General features: G+C 40.9%; 1 non-coding gene across 1 annotated transcript; it reads left to right on the top strand.

Annotated features, from left to right (window-relative positions):
- Nucleotides 1-16,186: 16,186 nt before the first annotated feature.
- LOC112731018 (small nucleolar RNA R71) lies at nucleotides 16,187-16,293 on the top strand. The gene has a single exon (XR_003166814.1). It is a non-coding gene; the product is annotated as a small nucleolar RNA R71 (small nucleolar RNA).
- Nucleotides 16,294-16,612: the final 319 nt, after the last annotated feature.

Genomic DNA, 16,612 nt, shown 5'->3' with positions numbered 1-16,612 from the left:
CATAAAAAATTTCACAGAAAAGCATATATTGTTGAGGCATCTCATCCCTCCTGGATATGTTACCAAATTTCTGGCATGGGTGACAAGATTTACAAAACTCAGGGGCATCTCTAAAAAGAGTAGGCCACCAGAATCCACAGTCTAAGATCTTTCTAGCTGTTCTTTGAGGGCCAAAGTGTCCTCCACTCTCAGATGAGTGACAGGCCTCTAAAATGGACTGGAATTCTGATTGAGGTACACAACGTCTAATTATCTGGTCAGTGCCACATCTCCATAAATATGGGTCATCCCATATATAATATTTAGACTCGCTTTTCAGCTTGTCTCTTTGATGTTTAGAAAAATGTGGAGGAAATGTGCGGCTAACTAAATAATTAGCAACAGGTGCATACCAAGGGACTACCTCAGATACTGCTTGCAGGTTGTCAAAAGGAAAATTATCATCTATAGGAGTAGAATCATCCTTAATATGTTCAAGGCGACTCAAGTGGTCTGCTACTAAATTTTGATTACCACTCCTATCCTTTATTTCTAAATCAAATTCTTGTAACAGCAGTATCCAACGTATAAGTCTTGGTTTGGATTCCTTTTTAGCTAATAAATACTTTAGAGCTGCATGGTCCGAATACACTACTACTCTAGTACCAAGTAAATAAGCTCAGAATTTATCCAGAGCAAAAACAATAGCAAGTAGCTCTTTCTCAGTAGTAGTATAATTGGACTGGGCAGTGTCTAAAGTCTTAGACGCATAGGCAATAACAAAAGGGTGCTTACCTTCACGCTGAGCCAGCGCTGCTCCTACTGCATGGTTGGAAGCATCGCACATGATTTCAAACGGCTGGCTCCAGTCGGGTCCTCTCACAATTGGGGCTTGAGTTAGAGCAGTCTTCAGCCTATCAAATGCTTGTTTGCAATCTTCACTGAACTCGAACTCAATGTCCTTCTGCAGTAATCTGGATAAGGGAAGTGCCACCTTACTAAAGTCTTTAATAAATCTCCTGTAGAAAGCTGCATGGCCAAGGAACGAACGGACTTCCTTCACAGAAGAGGGGTAAGGTAAACTAGAAATAATATTCACCTTTGCTGGGTCTACAGAAAGGCCATTATTAGATACCATATGTCCTAATACAATTCCTTGCTTTACCATAAAGTGGCATTTTTTGAAATTCAGTACATGGTTTGTATTAACACATCTATCTAATACTCTAGATAATCCATCTAATCAAAGGTTAAAAGAATCACCATAAATTCTAAAATTGTCCATAAAAACTTCCATATAGTCCTCAATAAGATCAGAGAAAAGACTCATCATGCACCTTTGGAAGGTGGCTGGTGCATTGCACAAGCCAAAGGGCATTCTCTTATAAGCATAAGTCCCAAAAGGACATGTAAAAGTAGTCTTTTCCTGATCCTCAGGAGCTATATGAATCTGGAAATAACCTGTGTAACCATCTAGAAAGCAATAATGTGATTTACCTGACAGGCGATCTAGCATTTAATCAATGAATGAGAGTGGGTAGTGATCCTTACGGGTAGCTTGGTTGAGACGCCTGTAATCAATGCAGACTCTCCAAGCATTCTGAACTCTAGTTGCTATGAGCTCTCCATGCTCATTCTTCACTGTAGTGACTCCAGATTTCTTGGGCACCACTTGTACTGGACTTACCCATTCACTGTCTGAAATGGGATATATGATACCTGCTTCCAATAGTCTGGTCACTTCCTTTTTGACAACTTCCAAGATGGTGGGATTCAATCTTCTTTGTGGTTGACAGACCGGTCTTGCTCCTTCTTCTAAAAATATTCTGTGCTCACATACTTGAGGGTTAATTCCCATAATGTCTGCCAAACTCCACCCAATTGCCTTCTTATGCTTCCTCAGTACATCAAGTAACTGCTCTTCTTGTTGAGAAGTCAGTTCCCTTGCAATAATAACCGGAAGCTTCTGCTCATCCTCAAGATAAGCATATTTGAGATGTGGAGGGAGAGGTTTCAATTCTAACTTTTGATCATGGGCAGGCTCTGGATTAACTGGGGCTTACGAAAATGGCGAAGTGTCCTCATTGTCAGTTAAGAGAGTCCCCACACTCGGACCTTGTCCAGTGTGCCTCTCTTCAAACTCTTCTTTTTGGACTTCAGCCACACTTTTGTCTATGACATCACACTGGAAGATAGAACGATCTTCTGGGGGGTTGTTAATGACTCCATTCAGATTGAAGATCACTATGCGGCCATCTATTTCAAAGGAGTATGTTCCTGAAAAAGCATCCAATTTGAATTTTGATGTCTTCAGGAATGGTCTTCCAAGTAGGATTGATAATGGCTTATCTGAATCATTATGGGGCATCTCCAAGATATAAAAATCAGTGGGAAATGTGAGTCCTTTAATGTTCACCAAAACATCTTCAGCAACTCCAGCCACTGTAATAATGCTTTTATCTGCTAACACAAAACGAGCTGCCGACCTTTTTAAGGGAGGGAGCCTTAAAACATCATATATAGACAAAGGCATTATACTGACACATGCTCCTAAATCACACATGCAATCATAAATTACTACACCACCAATAGTACAACTAACTATGCAAGGACCTAGATCACTACATTTTTCAGGTAATCCTCCCATTAAAGCAGATATAGAACTACCTAAAGGAATAGTTTCTAATTCATTAATTTTGTCTTTATGGATACATAAGTCTTTTAGAAACTTTGCATATTTAGGTACCTGCTGAATAACATCAAAAAGGGGAACAGTTACCTCAACCTTTTTGAATATTTCAACCATTTTAGGATCAGGTTCCAGCTGCTTCCTGGGCTTCCTTGCAAGTTGTGGAAATGGAATGGGAGTAGTGTTTTCTGTGGTGCCTGTGCCTTTTTGTGCTTCTTCCTGTGGTTGAGCTATCTCTTCTTCAGCTATGTCCTGTATGTCCTCTTCCTCTTCAACATCTTCGATTTCTACCACCTCTTTAGCTGAGGCGTATTCTGGTGAGCTTGGTTCCTCCTGATTCCTCTCCTGCAGTGTGGTTCCGGACCTCAGGGTGATGGCATTAATGCCTCCCTTTGGATTTGGTAATGGTTGAGAGGGGATTCCAGTGGTGCTTGAAGGTTGGTTACTGGAATTTTGTGCTGAACCAAGTTGTGTCATAAAAGCTTGCAGAGTAGAGGTGAAACCATTCAGACTGGCATTAATACTGTTCACGATGGTATTTTCCATGGCCAGTTGTCTTTTCTCAAAAGCTTGTAATAAATCTTCATTAGAAGATACAGAAGAATGAGTAAATTGAGAGGTTTGCTGCTGATTGTTCGGTGGTCCTTGGTTTTGCCTCAGGTGAGGTGCTCGGTAAGGTTGATTTTGTTGCCTGTTGTTGTTATTATTCCACCTCTGATTTCCCTGGTTATCTCTGCCTCCCCTATTATTGTTGTCTCTCCAATTTTGGTTTGAATTGTCCTGCCATCCATGGTTATTATTTTCACTTTGATTGTACCCTTGGTTGGGGCGATCATAGAAGTTGTGAGTGGATGCCACCATGTTGTCTTCTTGTTGGAGCTGCGGGCATTCATCAGTGTAATGGCTGTAATCAGCACAAATTCCGCAAATTCTTTGTGGAACTAGTTGTTGGTTTTGCTGTGGTTGAGTTTGCTGAGCTTGTTGACTCAACTGCATTTGCTTCAGCAGGTTGGTCATCTCACAGATGCTTCGATTTAGAGCAGCAGTCTCTATGCCAGAAGATACTTCTGCAATGGCTTTTGAACGGCCTTACTTCTGTCTGTGGTTCCGAGTAGATTCAGCTAAATCACTGATCAATTGCCAAGCTTCATCAGTGGTCTTGTACTTCTTCATAGACCCATTGCTGGCACTTTCCAATGTGGTCTTATCTTGGGGCCTCATACCTTGTGTGATATAGCTGAGTAGCACGATCTTGTCAATCATGTGGTGGGGGCATGCTTCCAGAAGATTATTGAAGCGCTCCTAGTATTCAAAGAGAGTCTCATTGTCATCCTGAACAATTGTAGAGATATCCTTCCTCAGTTTATCAGTAACTTCGGATGGAAAGAATTTCTCCAGAAACTCCTTTCTGAGCGTATCCCAGTTGGATACATTTGCTAGAGGTTGAGTGTAGTACCACTCTCTTGCTTTTCCCTCAAGAGAGAACGGAAAAGCTTTCAACAGGATTGAAGTTTCATCAGTGCCATCACGCCTGATAGTAGAACAGGCTGCCTGGAAGTCTCTCAAGTGCTTGATAGGCTCTTGAGCAGGTAGGCCATGAAACTTGGGCATCAAATTTAGCAGTGCGGTCTTTATTTCAAAATCCATAGCTACCGCTGGATGATGCGCTTGAAACGGTTGCATTGTAAAATCAGGAGCTCCTTCCTCCTGAATGGTAACTCTTCTAGCTGCCATGTTTTCTGCACATAAAACAACTGAATCAGTAGAACGGGGGCTGGTTTCTTCCTCAGATTCACTTTCAGATCCGCCCTCAGAGCGGGCTAACCTACGCTGTTCTTGCCTTATTCGTGAAATAGTCCTTTCAATTTCAGGATCGAATATTAGCAAGCGCGGATAAGGAAGTGAACGCATCATTTGAAGGAAGAAACATGCAGCTCATAGTAGTAAAATTAAATAAAATACAAATAAATAAATTCTAATTAATAAAATTAGCACTCTATTGGAACTCCCCGGCAACGACGCCAAAAATTGATGGGAAGCAGAAGCTGGTGAATTAAAAATTTATTAAAATGGTTAGGTTGCAGGCATAGTTCTTAACTCACCGAAAATCTGCTTATCAATTTAGAAATATGTCACAGAGAGTTTAAATTAAAATTACTGGGAGTTTTAAGTCCCAGGTCATCTCCCAACGAGTTGCAGAAAAGTGTGCTGTTTTATTAATCAGATGTTCCAAGAAGTTGAGCTAAGTAAATTGGAATTTAAATTGAGGATTTTTAAATAATATAAATAAAAGCCTTGACTGGGAATTGATTGGTTAGAATCTCTATCATTGATGGTGTGATTGTAAGATTAATTTATAATTAATGGTTGTTCTGTTTGGTTATCCTTTACTAGGTAAGGGAAAGTCAAACAAGTGGGAATGCCAGATCTGTTCACAAGTTGTAACCCACTTAGTTCAAAGGGATTGGCGTCAGTGACAGGATAGCAATCCAACATTTAACCCAATTACAAATTTTCTTTCAATCCTTCCAACTCAAGAGTTCCTTTTAATCAACTCCCCATCAAGTAAGGAAACTACTCACGCATTATAAATAAAGAATCCATAGCGCATGAAAGGGAATTAAAAGAAGACATGATTATTGGAATTGAAATTGAATTAAAAAGAAATAATCCTTGCATTAAATAATCATAAAAGTATCTGAATGACAAAATTGAACATAACAAAGAACATGGAAGAATAGAACCAAGTTAAGAGAACAAACTAGAATGATGAAGTCTTGATGAGGAAATAACTCTTCTCACTGGTCCAATGCTAAGACCAATTGAAAATTAAAATTATAAAAACTAGAGAGAAAAACCTAAGAGAGTGAAAAACTAGATCTAAAACTACTGAATGAATGTGTCCCTTGTTTCTGCATATTCTCTGACTCTAGTCTGCTGTTCCGGGCCGAAAACTGGGCCGAAATAAGGTCCAAAATCGCCCCCATCAAATTCTGCAGATTATGCAGATCACGCATGTCACGCGATCGCGTTGTCCATGCGGACGCGTCACTTGTGCTTTTTCCTCTCCACGCGTTTGCGTCGTCCACGCTACCGCGTCGCTTGCGCTTTCCAATCCGCGCGGTCGCGCAAGCCATGTGGCCGCGTTACTGCGAATTGCGCTCCTTCGCGCGGTCGCGTGAGCCATGCGACCGCGTCACTTCTCGCTGGTTATCTCCTCAAATTCTTGTGTTCCTTCCATTTTTTGCTAGCTTCCTTTCCAATCTCCAACTCATTCATGGCCTATAAAGTCTGAAACACTTAACACACAGATCACGGCGTCGAATGGAATAAAGGAGAATTAAAAATAAATAATTAAAGTCTCTAGGAAGCAATTTTCAAACATGTACTCAATTTAGGAAGGAAATCTAAATGCATGCTAAATTGATGAATAAGTGGGTAAGGATCATGACAAAACCACACAATTAAACACAATATAAACTATAAAATAGTGGTTTATCAGTCTTCCAAGTAGGATTGATGATGGCTTATCTGAGTCATTATGGGGCATCTCCAAGATATTAAAATCAGTGGGAAATGTAAGCCCTTTAATGTTCACTAAAACATCTTCAACAACTCCAGCAATTGTAATAATGCTTTTATCTGCTAACACAAAATGAGCTGCCGACCTTTTTAAGGGAGGTAGCCTCAAAATATCATATATAGACAAAGGCATTATACTGACACATGCTCCTAAATCACACATGCAGTCATAAATTACTACTCCACCAATAGTACAACTAACTATACAAGGACCTGGGTCACTACACTTCTCAGGTAATCCTCCCATTAAAGCAGATATGGAACTACCTTAAGGAATAGTTTCTAATTCATTAATTTTGTCTTTATGTATACATAAATCTTTTAGAAACTTTGCATATTTAGGTACTTGTTGAATAACATCAAAAAGAGGAACGGTTACCTCAACCTTTTTGAATATTTCTACCATTTTGGGATCGGGTTCCAGCTGCTTCCTGGGCTTCCTTGCAAGTTGTGGAAATAGAATAGGAGTGTTGTTTTCAGCAGTGTCTTCGCCTCTTGGTGCTTCCTCCTGTGGTTGGACTTCTTCTTTTTCAGCTATGTCCTGTATGTCCTCTTCCTCTTCGACATCTTCTATTTCTACTACCTCTTCAGCTGAGGTGTGTTCTGGTGAGCTTGGCTCCTCCTGATTCCTCTCCTGTAGTGTGGTTTCGGACCTCAAGGTGATGGCATTAATGCCTCCCTTTGGATTGGGTAATGGTTGAGAGGGGATTCCAGTGGAGCTTGAAGGTTGGTTACTGGAATTTTGCATTGATCCAATCTGTGAAACAAGAGCTTGCAAAGTAGAACTCAGACCATTCAGGCTGGCATTAATGTTATTCATAATGTTATTTTCCATGGTCTGTTGTCTCCGCTCAAAAGATTGTAGTAACTCTTCATTAGGGGATAAAGAAGAATGAGTAAATTGAGAGGTCTGCTGCTGGGTATTCTGTGGTCCTTGGGATTGCCTCAGGTGAGGTACTCTGTAAGGTTGGTTCTGCTGCCTGTTGTTATTATTATTCCACCTCTGATTTCCCTGATTATCTCTGCCTCCTCTGTTATTGTTGTCCCTCCAATTCTGGTTAGAATTGTCCTGCCATCCATGGTTATGATTTCCACCTTGATTGTGCCCTTGGTTGGGGTGGTCATAGAAGTTATGAGTGGATGCCACCATGTTGTCTTCCTGTTGGAGTTGCGGGCATTCATCAGTATAATGGTTATAATCAGCACAAATTCCACAAACTCTCTGTAGGACTAACTGTTGGCTTTACTATGCTGGAGAAGGTTGAGCTTGCTGAACTTGTTGTTGATTCAATTGCATTTGCTTCAGCAAGTTGGTCATTTCACAGATACTTTGAGTCAGAGCAGCAGTCTCTCTGCTAGAGGATACTTTTGCAACGGCTTTTGAACGGCCTTGCTTCTGTCTGTGGTTCCTAGTAGATTCAGCTAAGTCGCTGATCAATTGCCATGCCTCATCAGTGGTCTTGTACTTCTTCATAGACCCATTGCTAGCACTTTCCAATGTGGTCTTATCTTGTGGCGTCATACCCTGTGTGATATAGCTGAGTAACACTATCTTGTCAATCATGTGGTGGGGGCATCCTTCCAAAAGATTATTGAAGCGCTCCCAGTATTCAAAGAGAGTCTCGTTGTCATCTTGAACAATCGTGGAAATGTCTTTCCTCAGTTTATCAGTAACTTCAGCTGGAAAGAACTTCTCCAAAAACTCTTTTTTAAGCATATCCCAGTTGGATACGTTTGTTAGGGGTTGAGTGTAGTACCACTCTCTTGCTTTTCCTTCAAGAGAAAACGGGAAAGCTTTCAGCAGAATTGAAGTTTCATCTGTACCATCACGCCTGACAGTAGAACAGGCTGCCTGGAAATCTCTCAGGTGCTTGATGGGCTCTTGAGCAGGTAAGCCATGAAACTTGGGCATCAAATTGAGCAGTGCGGTCTTTATTTCAAAATCTATAGCCACTACTGGGTGATGCGCTTGAAACGGTTACATTGTAAAATTAGGGGCTCCTTCCTCCTGGATGGTAACTCTCCTAGGTTCTGCCATGTCTTCTGCACGTGAATCAACCGAATTAGTAGAACAGGAGCTGGTTTCTTCCTCAAGTTCATTTTCAGATCCGCCCTCAGAGCGGACTAACCGATGCTGAGCTCGCCTTATTCGTGAAATAGTCCTTTCAATTTCAGGATCGAATATTAGCAAGCGCGGATCAGAAAGTGAACGCGTCATTTGACGAAAGAAACATGCAGCTCATAGTAGCAAAATAAAATAAAATACAAATAAATAAATTCTAATTAATAACTTTAGCACTCTATTGCAACTCCCCGGCAACGGCGCCAAAAATTGATGGTGTGCAGAAATTGGCAAATTAAAAATTGTTAAAACATTTACGTTGTAAGTATAGTTCTTAACTTGCCAGAAATCTGCTCCTCAATTTAGAAAGGTGTCACAGAAAATTGAATTTAAAATACTGGGAGTATGAATCCCAGGTTGTCTCCCAATGAGTTGCAGAAAAGTGTGCAATTTTATTAATCAGAGGTTTTCAAAAAAAAAAAGGGTTTGAATTGGGCAAACAGGAAATTAAATTAATGAATTTGAATAATGTAAATAAAAGTCTTGACTGGGAATTGATTAGTTGGAATTCCTATTATTATTGGAATGCTCTCAGGATTAATTGACAATTAAAGGTTATCCTGTTTAGTTATCCTTCACTAGGTGAAGGAAAGTTAAACAAGTTGGAATGCTACGTCCGTTCACAAGTTGCAATCCACTTAATTAAAAGGGATTGGTGTTAGTGATTAGGAGGCAATCCAACCATAAACCCAATTACAGTTTTTCCTTCAAGCCTTCCAACTCAAGGGTTCCTTTCAATCAATTCCCCATCAAGTTAGGGAACTACTCACTCATTGTAAAGGTAAAATTCATAGCATATGAAAAGAAATTAAGGAAAGACATTGTAAATAAAATTAAAATCGTCAATTAAAAATAAAAGTGATCCTTGTATTAAATAACCCTAAGAATATTCCAATGGTAAAATTAAACAAAGCAAAGAACATGGAAGAGTAAGACCAAGTAAAGAAAACGAACTAAAATGACGAAGTCTTGATGAGGTGATAACTCTTCTCAATATCCCAAACTATGTATGAGTAAAGAGAAAAACCTAGAGGAAGAGTAAAACTAGATCTAAAACTAAAAATTGTGTAGAATGAATGTTGTCTTTGGTTTCTGCATGTTCTCTGGCTCTAGTCTGCTATTCCGGGCCGAAAACTGGGTCAAGATAGGGCCCGAAATCGTCCCCAGCGAATCTACAAATTATGCAGATCACACACGTCACGTGATCGCGTCACTCATGCGAACGCGTCATTCGTGTTTCTGCTTTGCCACACGGATGCGTCGTCCATGCGGCCGCGTCACTCGTGCTATTCCGTGCCGCGCGGTCGCGTCATCCATGCGGCCGCGTCACTGGGACTTGATCTTCTCCGCGCGGTCGCGTCGTCCATGCGGCCGCGTCGCTTCTCGCTGGTCATCTCCTCAATTTATGTATTCCTTCCATTTTTGCTAGCTTCCTTTCCAATCTCCAATTCATTCATGCCCTATAAAGCCTGAAACACTTAACACACAGATCACGGCATCGAATGGAATAAGGGAAAAATAAAATACATAATTAAAAGTCTCTAGGAAGCAAGTTTTCAACCATAAAACATCTTTAGGAAGGAAATATAAATGCATGCTTATTTAATGAATAAGTGGGTAAAGATCATGATAAAACCACACAATTAAACACAATATAAACCATGAAATAGTGGTTTATCACTTTTATTTATTGATCCCTTTTTCTTTTCAGGGTTTGATTGTGTTCTTTAGACTAGGTGCTTTGTAAGGGGGCGACTCTTTAAGATAAGCTTTCAGCCAGCACTCTCGAACCAGTTGGTCTAAGGTGCTGGGTGTTAAGACACCCCTAAGGACTTACTCCCTCAAGTCTCTTTCCCCCATACATATACACCACAGGCACATGGTTTGTTATTTTCTTACTTGAGGCCTTGGTGTCCAGTACCTCTTTGGGTTACTAAGTGTTCTGTAGCAAAGGTTACTCTTGATAGTGGACTTTCAGCTGATAATCCCGGGTTAGTTAACCCAAGTTACCAAGTGATAAGGCACCCCTAGAGCTTATTCATCCAAGTATATCCTTTGCACAGGAGCACCACTGACACATGCCTTAAGATTCAACCCTTGGTGCCTAGCCTTATTTCTTATTCTTTTTCTTTATTTCTCAACTTTCATTTTTCTTTCTCTTTTTCTAATTAGGATCTTGTTATGTAGCTAGTCTCATGGGGTGTGTTTCAAGCATATGATTTAGGACAGATAGTTGCCTTCCTACCTTGTTGGTGAACCAACTTAGCTAAGTAATTACTACACCACAAGCTTAAGAACTTTAATCCACAAATTGAACATCACTCTGGTCTTTCATAACATTTCTTTTTATTTGACTTCAAAGGACAAGCATACAAGTAAAAAAGGTGAAAATGCAGCAGATTATTTGGCACAGCTAGCATAGACCTAAGCAGGGGAAAACAAACATTAAATTCTAGTGATTTAAACTAAAGAGTAACTAATAATTCAGGGACACATTCAGATTTCCCATCTTTTTGAGCATTTCCAAGCATATAGAATCAAGTAACAATACAACCTTTTGGTGGTGTCTTCTAGCTATCTCTTTGTTGTCATCATCCTCCTTGGATGACGGTGTACTATTTTTCCAGAAGGTTACTTGAATCCCTGCAGAGTTATGGAAAGTTGCTTGTTCCCCAAGCACTTGAGAAATAGTCAGCATGCATGTATACTCATGAATTTCTGAACTTCATTTGGTGTGTGAACACCAAACTTAGTTCCTTACCTAATGCAACAGATTGAATACATGCAGAGAACCTCATCTGCTTTTATTAATAAAACGAATATGAACTAGAAACTAAACTGTTGTTAAGTGGTTTCCCTAATTGGTTGGGGCTAGCAATATGCCCCTTGAAGAGGTGTAGTGTGATTCTAACTGAAATCTTTGATGGAACACCAAACTTAGAATTACGCATTCACTTTTGGATTGTTTTGGTGTGCAACACCAAACTTAGCTCCTTACAATACAGGGAAAACTACTTGTAACTTTTATTGAAAAGATCATGAAAAGGAAACTACCTTAGGTTGGGTTGCCTCCCAACGAAGTGCTCTTTTAACGTCACTAGCTCGACGATTTCTCCATCAGTTGAGATGATACTTCATTTTGGGGTTTTCCCCCATGTTTCCCATGTAGTGCTTGAGCCTCTGTCCGTTCACAGTGAAAGTCCTCTTTGAACTTTCCTCCATAATTTCTATGTGTCCATGTGGTGAGACCTTTGTGATGAGAAAGGGTCTAGACCACCTTGATTTGAGTTTCCCAGGGAAGAGTTTCAATTTGGAGTTGTAGAGGAGCACTTGCTGTCCTTTTTTGAAGCTCCTGGGTGTCAGATTGAGGTCATGTCTTCTCTTTGCCTTTTCTTTATAGATCTTGGCATTTTCATAGGCTTGAGATCTAAACTCTTCCATTTCCTGCAGCTGCAAGACTCTTTTTTCACCAGCAGCAATGCTATCAAAATTTAGTAGCTTGAGAGCCCAGAGGGCTTTATGTTCCAGCTCCAGTGGTAAATGACAGGCCTTTCCATACACCAGTTGATACGGGGACATCCCAAGAGGTGTTTTGAATGCCGTTCTGTATGCCCAAAGAGCATCATCTAGCTTCTTCGCCCAGTCTTTTCTTGATGCTCCTACAGTCTTCTCCAGAATCCTTTTTAGCTCTCTGTTAGATATCTCGGTTTGCCCACTTGTTTGGGGGTGGTAAGGTGTGGCAACCTTGTGTTTCACCCCATATCGTAAGAGAAGAGCTTCTAGTGGTCTGTTACAGAAATGGCTTCTTCCATCACTGATGAGTGCTCGTGGGACTCCGAACCGGCTAAAAATATTCTTTCTGAGGAAGTTTATGACCACCTTGTTATCATTTATTGGGGTTGTAATAGCCTCTACCCACTTGAAAACATAATCCACTGCTACCAAGATATACTTGTTTGAATATGAGGTTAGGAATGGTCCCATGAAATCGATCCCCCATACATCAAACAGTTCCAGCTCTAAGATGAAATTCTACGGCATCTCATTTCTTTTGGGTAGGTTTCCAGCTCTTTGGCATTTATTGCAGTTCTTTGCTACTTCCTTGGCATCCTTGAAAAGGGTGGGCCAAAAGAATCCACTCTGTAATACCTTGGCTGCAGTTCTTTCCCCTCCAAAGTGGCCTCCATAGCATGAGCCATGACAGTTCCATAGGACCTCTCTTCCCTCTTCTTCTGAAACACATCTTCTCAGGATTCCATCTGAACACTTCTTGAAGAGATATGGCTCATCCCAGACAAAATATTTTGCATCATTGATGAGCTTTCTTTTTTTATGTTTGTTGATCTCTGGAGGTAAAGCCCCAGTTGCCTTAAAATTGGCAATGTTTGCAAACCAGGGTGCTTTGTGAACCGTCATTAACTGCTCATCTGGGAAACATTCATTCACACTTGTATCATGTGTTCCACCTTTGTCATGAGGGATTCTAGATAAGTGATTGGCTACCTTGTTCTCCACTCCTTTCTTGTCTCTAATCTCAATATTGAATTCCTGCAACAATAAGATCCATCTTATCAGTCTTGGTTTTAATTCCTGCTTGGCAAACAAATATTTAAGTGCTGTGTGGTCTGTGAAAACAATCACTTTGGCACCAATGAGGTATGATCTAAACTTGTCAAATACAAAAACTATTGCCAGCAACTCCTTTTCAGTAGTGGTATAATTTCTTTGAGTGTCATTGAGGACTTTGCTGGCATAGTATATCACATGGACTAAGTTATCTTTCCTCTGCCCAAACACTGCCCCAACTGCAAAATCAGATGCATCACACATCAGTTCAAATGATAAGTTCCAGTCAGGTGGGGAAATGATTCCTCTTCTTTAAATTTTTTAATGCTAGCATGCATTTTTCATCAAAGACAAATGGTGTATCAGATACAAGGAGATTGCTTAAGGGCTTGGCTATCTTTGAAAAATCTTTAATAAACCTTCTGTAAAAGCCAGCATGCCCCAGAAAGCTCCTAATTGCCTTGACATCACTTGGTGGGGGTAATTTTTCAATGAGTTCCACCTTAGCTCTGTCTACCTCAATGCCTTAGTTAGAAACCTTATGGCCAAGAACTATTCCTCCTGTCACCATAAAGTGACATTTTTCCCAGTTCAAGACCAAATTAGTCTCTTGACATCTTTTTAATACCAGGGAAAGGTGATTTAGGCAATTAGGAAAGGAATCTTCGAATACTGAAAAGTCGTCCATAAAGACTTCAATGAATTTTTCTATCATATCTGAGAAAACGGAGAGCATGCAGCGTTGGAAGGTTACAGGTGCATTAGATAGCCCAAATGGCATGCGCCTGTAGGCAAACACTCCACATGGGCAAGTGAATAAGGTTTTCTCTTGGTCTCTCGAATCAACCACTATTTGGTTATATCCTGAATAACCATCGAGAAAACAGTAATATGCATGTCCTGCAAGTCTTTCCAGCATCTGATCCATGAAAGGAAGGGGGAAATGATCTTTTCTTGTAGCTTCATTGAGTTTTCTGTAGTCTATGCACATCCGCCATCCTGTGATGGTCCTTGTAGGGATCAGTTCGTTCTTCTCGTTGGGGACTACAGTGATTCCTCTTTTTTTTGGGATAACTTGCACGGGACTGACCCATGGGCTGTATGAGATCGGGTAAATTACCCCTCCCTACCATAACTTCATGACTTCTTTCTGTACCACTTCCTTCATGACTAGATTCAGCCTCCTTTGGGGTTGAATGGATGGTTTGGCATCCTCTTCCAACAGTATCTTGTGCATGCATATGGCCGAACTGATTTCCTTCAGGTCAGCAAGGGTCCATCCAATGGCATCCTTATGCTTTCGCAATACTTGGAGTAGTTCATCCTCTTGATCTTGGCTGAGGGCTGAGTTTATGATCATTGGGTAACTTTCATTCTCTCCTAAATACGCATATTTGAGAGTGGGTGACAGTGCTTTGAGTTCAAGTTTGGGTGCTTCTTTTCTTTCATCCTCCTCTTTTAGTGCACCCTGAACATGAATCTCCACTGTTGCAGCCTCTTCGCTAGATGCTGATACTTCTTCTGTTAACCCTTCAAGTTCTTCTTCTTCAAAAATTTCTTGTACTGCATCTTCCAGTGAATCTAACCTCATACACTCTCCTAATAGTTCTTATGAGTAGCTCATGGCCTTGAATACATTGAATGTCATCTTCTCATTGTGTAATCTCAGGGTGAGTTCACCTTTTTGGACATCAATGATAGCTCCAGCAGTGGCCAAGAACGGTCTTCCCAGGATGATGGAGGGAGGCCTTGGCTTCCTCTTTCATGTCCAGCACTACAAAGTCTGCTGGGAAGATAAAATCTCCTACCTTCACTAGCAAATCCTCGACTATGCCATGAGGAAACTTGAACGATCGGTCTGCCAGTTGTAGGGACATTTTTGTTGGCTTAGCCTCCTCAATCCTCATTTTTCTCATCATAGCTATTGACATCAGATTTATGCTGGCTCCTAAGTCACATAGAGCCTTCTCCACTGTGATTTCCCCTATAATACAAGGGATCTGGAAGCTCCCAGGATCCTTCAATTTCTGGGGTAGCTTGTGCTGAATGATGGCACTACATTCTTCGGTTAGTATCACAGTCTCATTTTTCTTCCAGCTTCTCTTTTTGGTCATCAATTCCTTCAAGAACTTGGCATAAAGCGGCATTTTCTCTATTACTTCAGCAAAGGGTATGTTGATTTGTAGTTTCTTGAAGATTTCCAAAAACCTTAAGAACTGGTTGTCGTCCCACTTCTTCTTCAATTGCTGAGGGTATGGAGCTTTTGGGACGTCTGGCTTTAGCATTTCTCCTTTTTGCTGTGAACTGGGAATGGGAATTTAGACTTCATCTCGCTCCTTTTCCCTTTCATTTGAGTTCTTCTCTTGTGAATCCTTGAAAATTTCCTTTAATTCCTTCCCACTTCTAAGGGTGATAGCCTGACATTCCTCTCTTGAGTTTGGATCGATATTGCTGCACAGGTCATGGCTGGGAATTTGCTTGAATAGGTAGCCAATTTGTGTCTCAAGTTTTTTGATGGCAGCATCTTAATTCTGCATATTGGAGCGCTCTTCCTCCCGGAACATTTTACTGTCTTGAACTTCCTTGCATATACGTTCAAGTAGAGTCTCAATCCTTGAGAGTCTATCTTCAGATGTTGATGAGTTGGAGTTGGATGATGAGAAGGGCCATTTTGGCTTTGGTGTGGATGTTGAGGTGTGTTGTTAGGTAGGTGCTGATATGATCTCTGTGTGGAATGTTGGTGGGCTGCATTGTTATTGGGGTTGTGGCGTCTCTGATCTTGGCCTTGATCTTATTGATTTCCCCACCCAAAGTTTAGGTGGTTCCTCCAACCAGTATTATAAGTTTTGGAATATGGATCATGGGTCTGCCTAGGTGAGTTTCCAATGTAGTTGGCTTGTTCCTGATCACCCCCTGCCTCTGCATTTACTCCTTCTTGAGTTGCTGATGAGGTGGTGATTGCTGCTACTTGGTTCCTCTCCATCTTTTTGGTAAGGTCAGCCAGCTACTTGGTAATCAGCTTGTTTTGGGCCAGTAGTGCATCCACATTATTTAGCTCCATTACTTTTCTAGTGTTGCCTCTTTCAGAAGCATAGAAGTAGTCATTCTTGGCTACAGTCTCAATAACATCTATGGCTTCTTCAATGGTCTTCTTCTTGTTCAGAGATCCCCCAGATGAGTGGTCTACTGCCTTCTTTGATTCGTAAGAAAGACTCTCATAGAAGATGTGTAACTGCACCCATTCGTTGAACATATCTGGTGGGCACCTTCTTGTCAAGTCCTTAAACCTCTCCCATGCTTCATATAGAGTCTCACCATCTTGTTGCCTGAAGGTCTGTACCTCAGCTCTCAACCTGTTGATCCATTGAGGAGGATAGAATCTCGCCAAGAATTTGTTCACCACATCTTCCCAGGTTGTTAAACTCTCCTTCGGGAAGGATTCTAGCCATTTGGATGCTTTGTCCTTGAGTGAGAAGGGAAACAAAAGCAGTCTATAGGTGTCGGGATGAACACCATTAGACTTCACAGTATCACATATCCTCAGGAATGTGGTTAGATGTTGATTGGGGTCTTCTTGGACACTTCCTCCGAATGAACAGTTGTTCTGAACAAGGGTGATGAGCTGTGGCTTTAGTTCGAAGTTATTGGCATGTATGGTTGGCTTTTGAATGCTA

The sequence above is a fragment of the Arachis hypogaea genome, chromosome 12 (genome assembly GCF_003086295.3).
Source record: "Arachis hypogaea cultivar Tifrunner chromosome 12, arahy.Tifrunner.gnm2.J5K5, whole genome shotgun sequence".
NCBI classification, from domain to species: Eukaryota; Viridiplantae; Streptophyta; class Magnoliopsida; order Fabales; family Fabaceae; genus Arachis; species Arachis hypogaea.
Note: the sequence above shows the minus strand (reverse complement) of the source record. Positions and strands in the feature narration are given on the sequence as shown.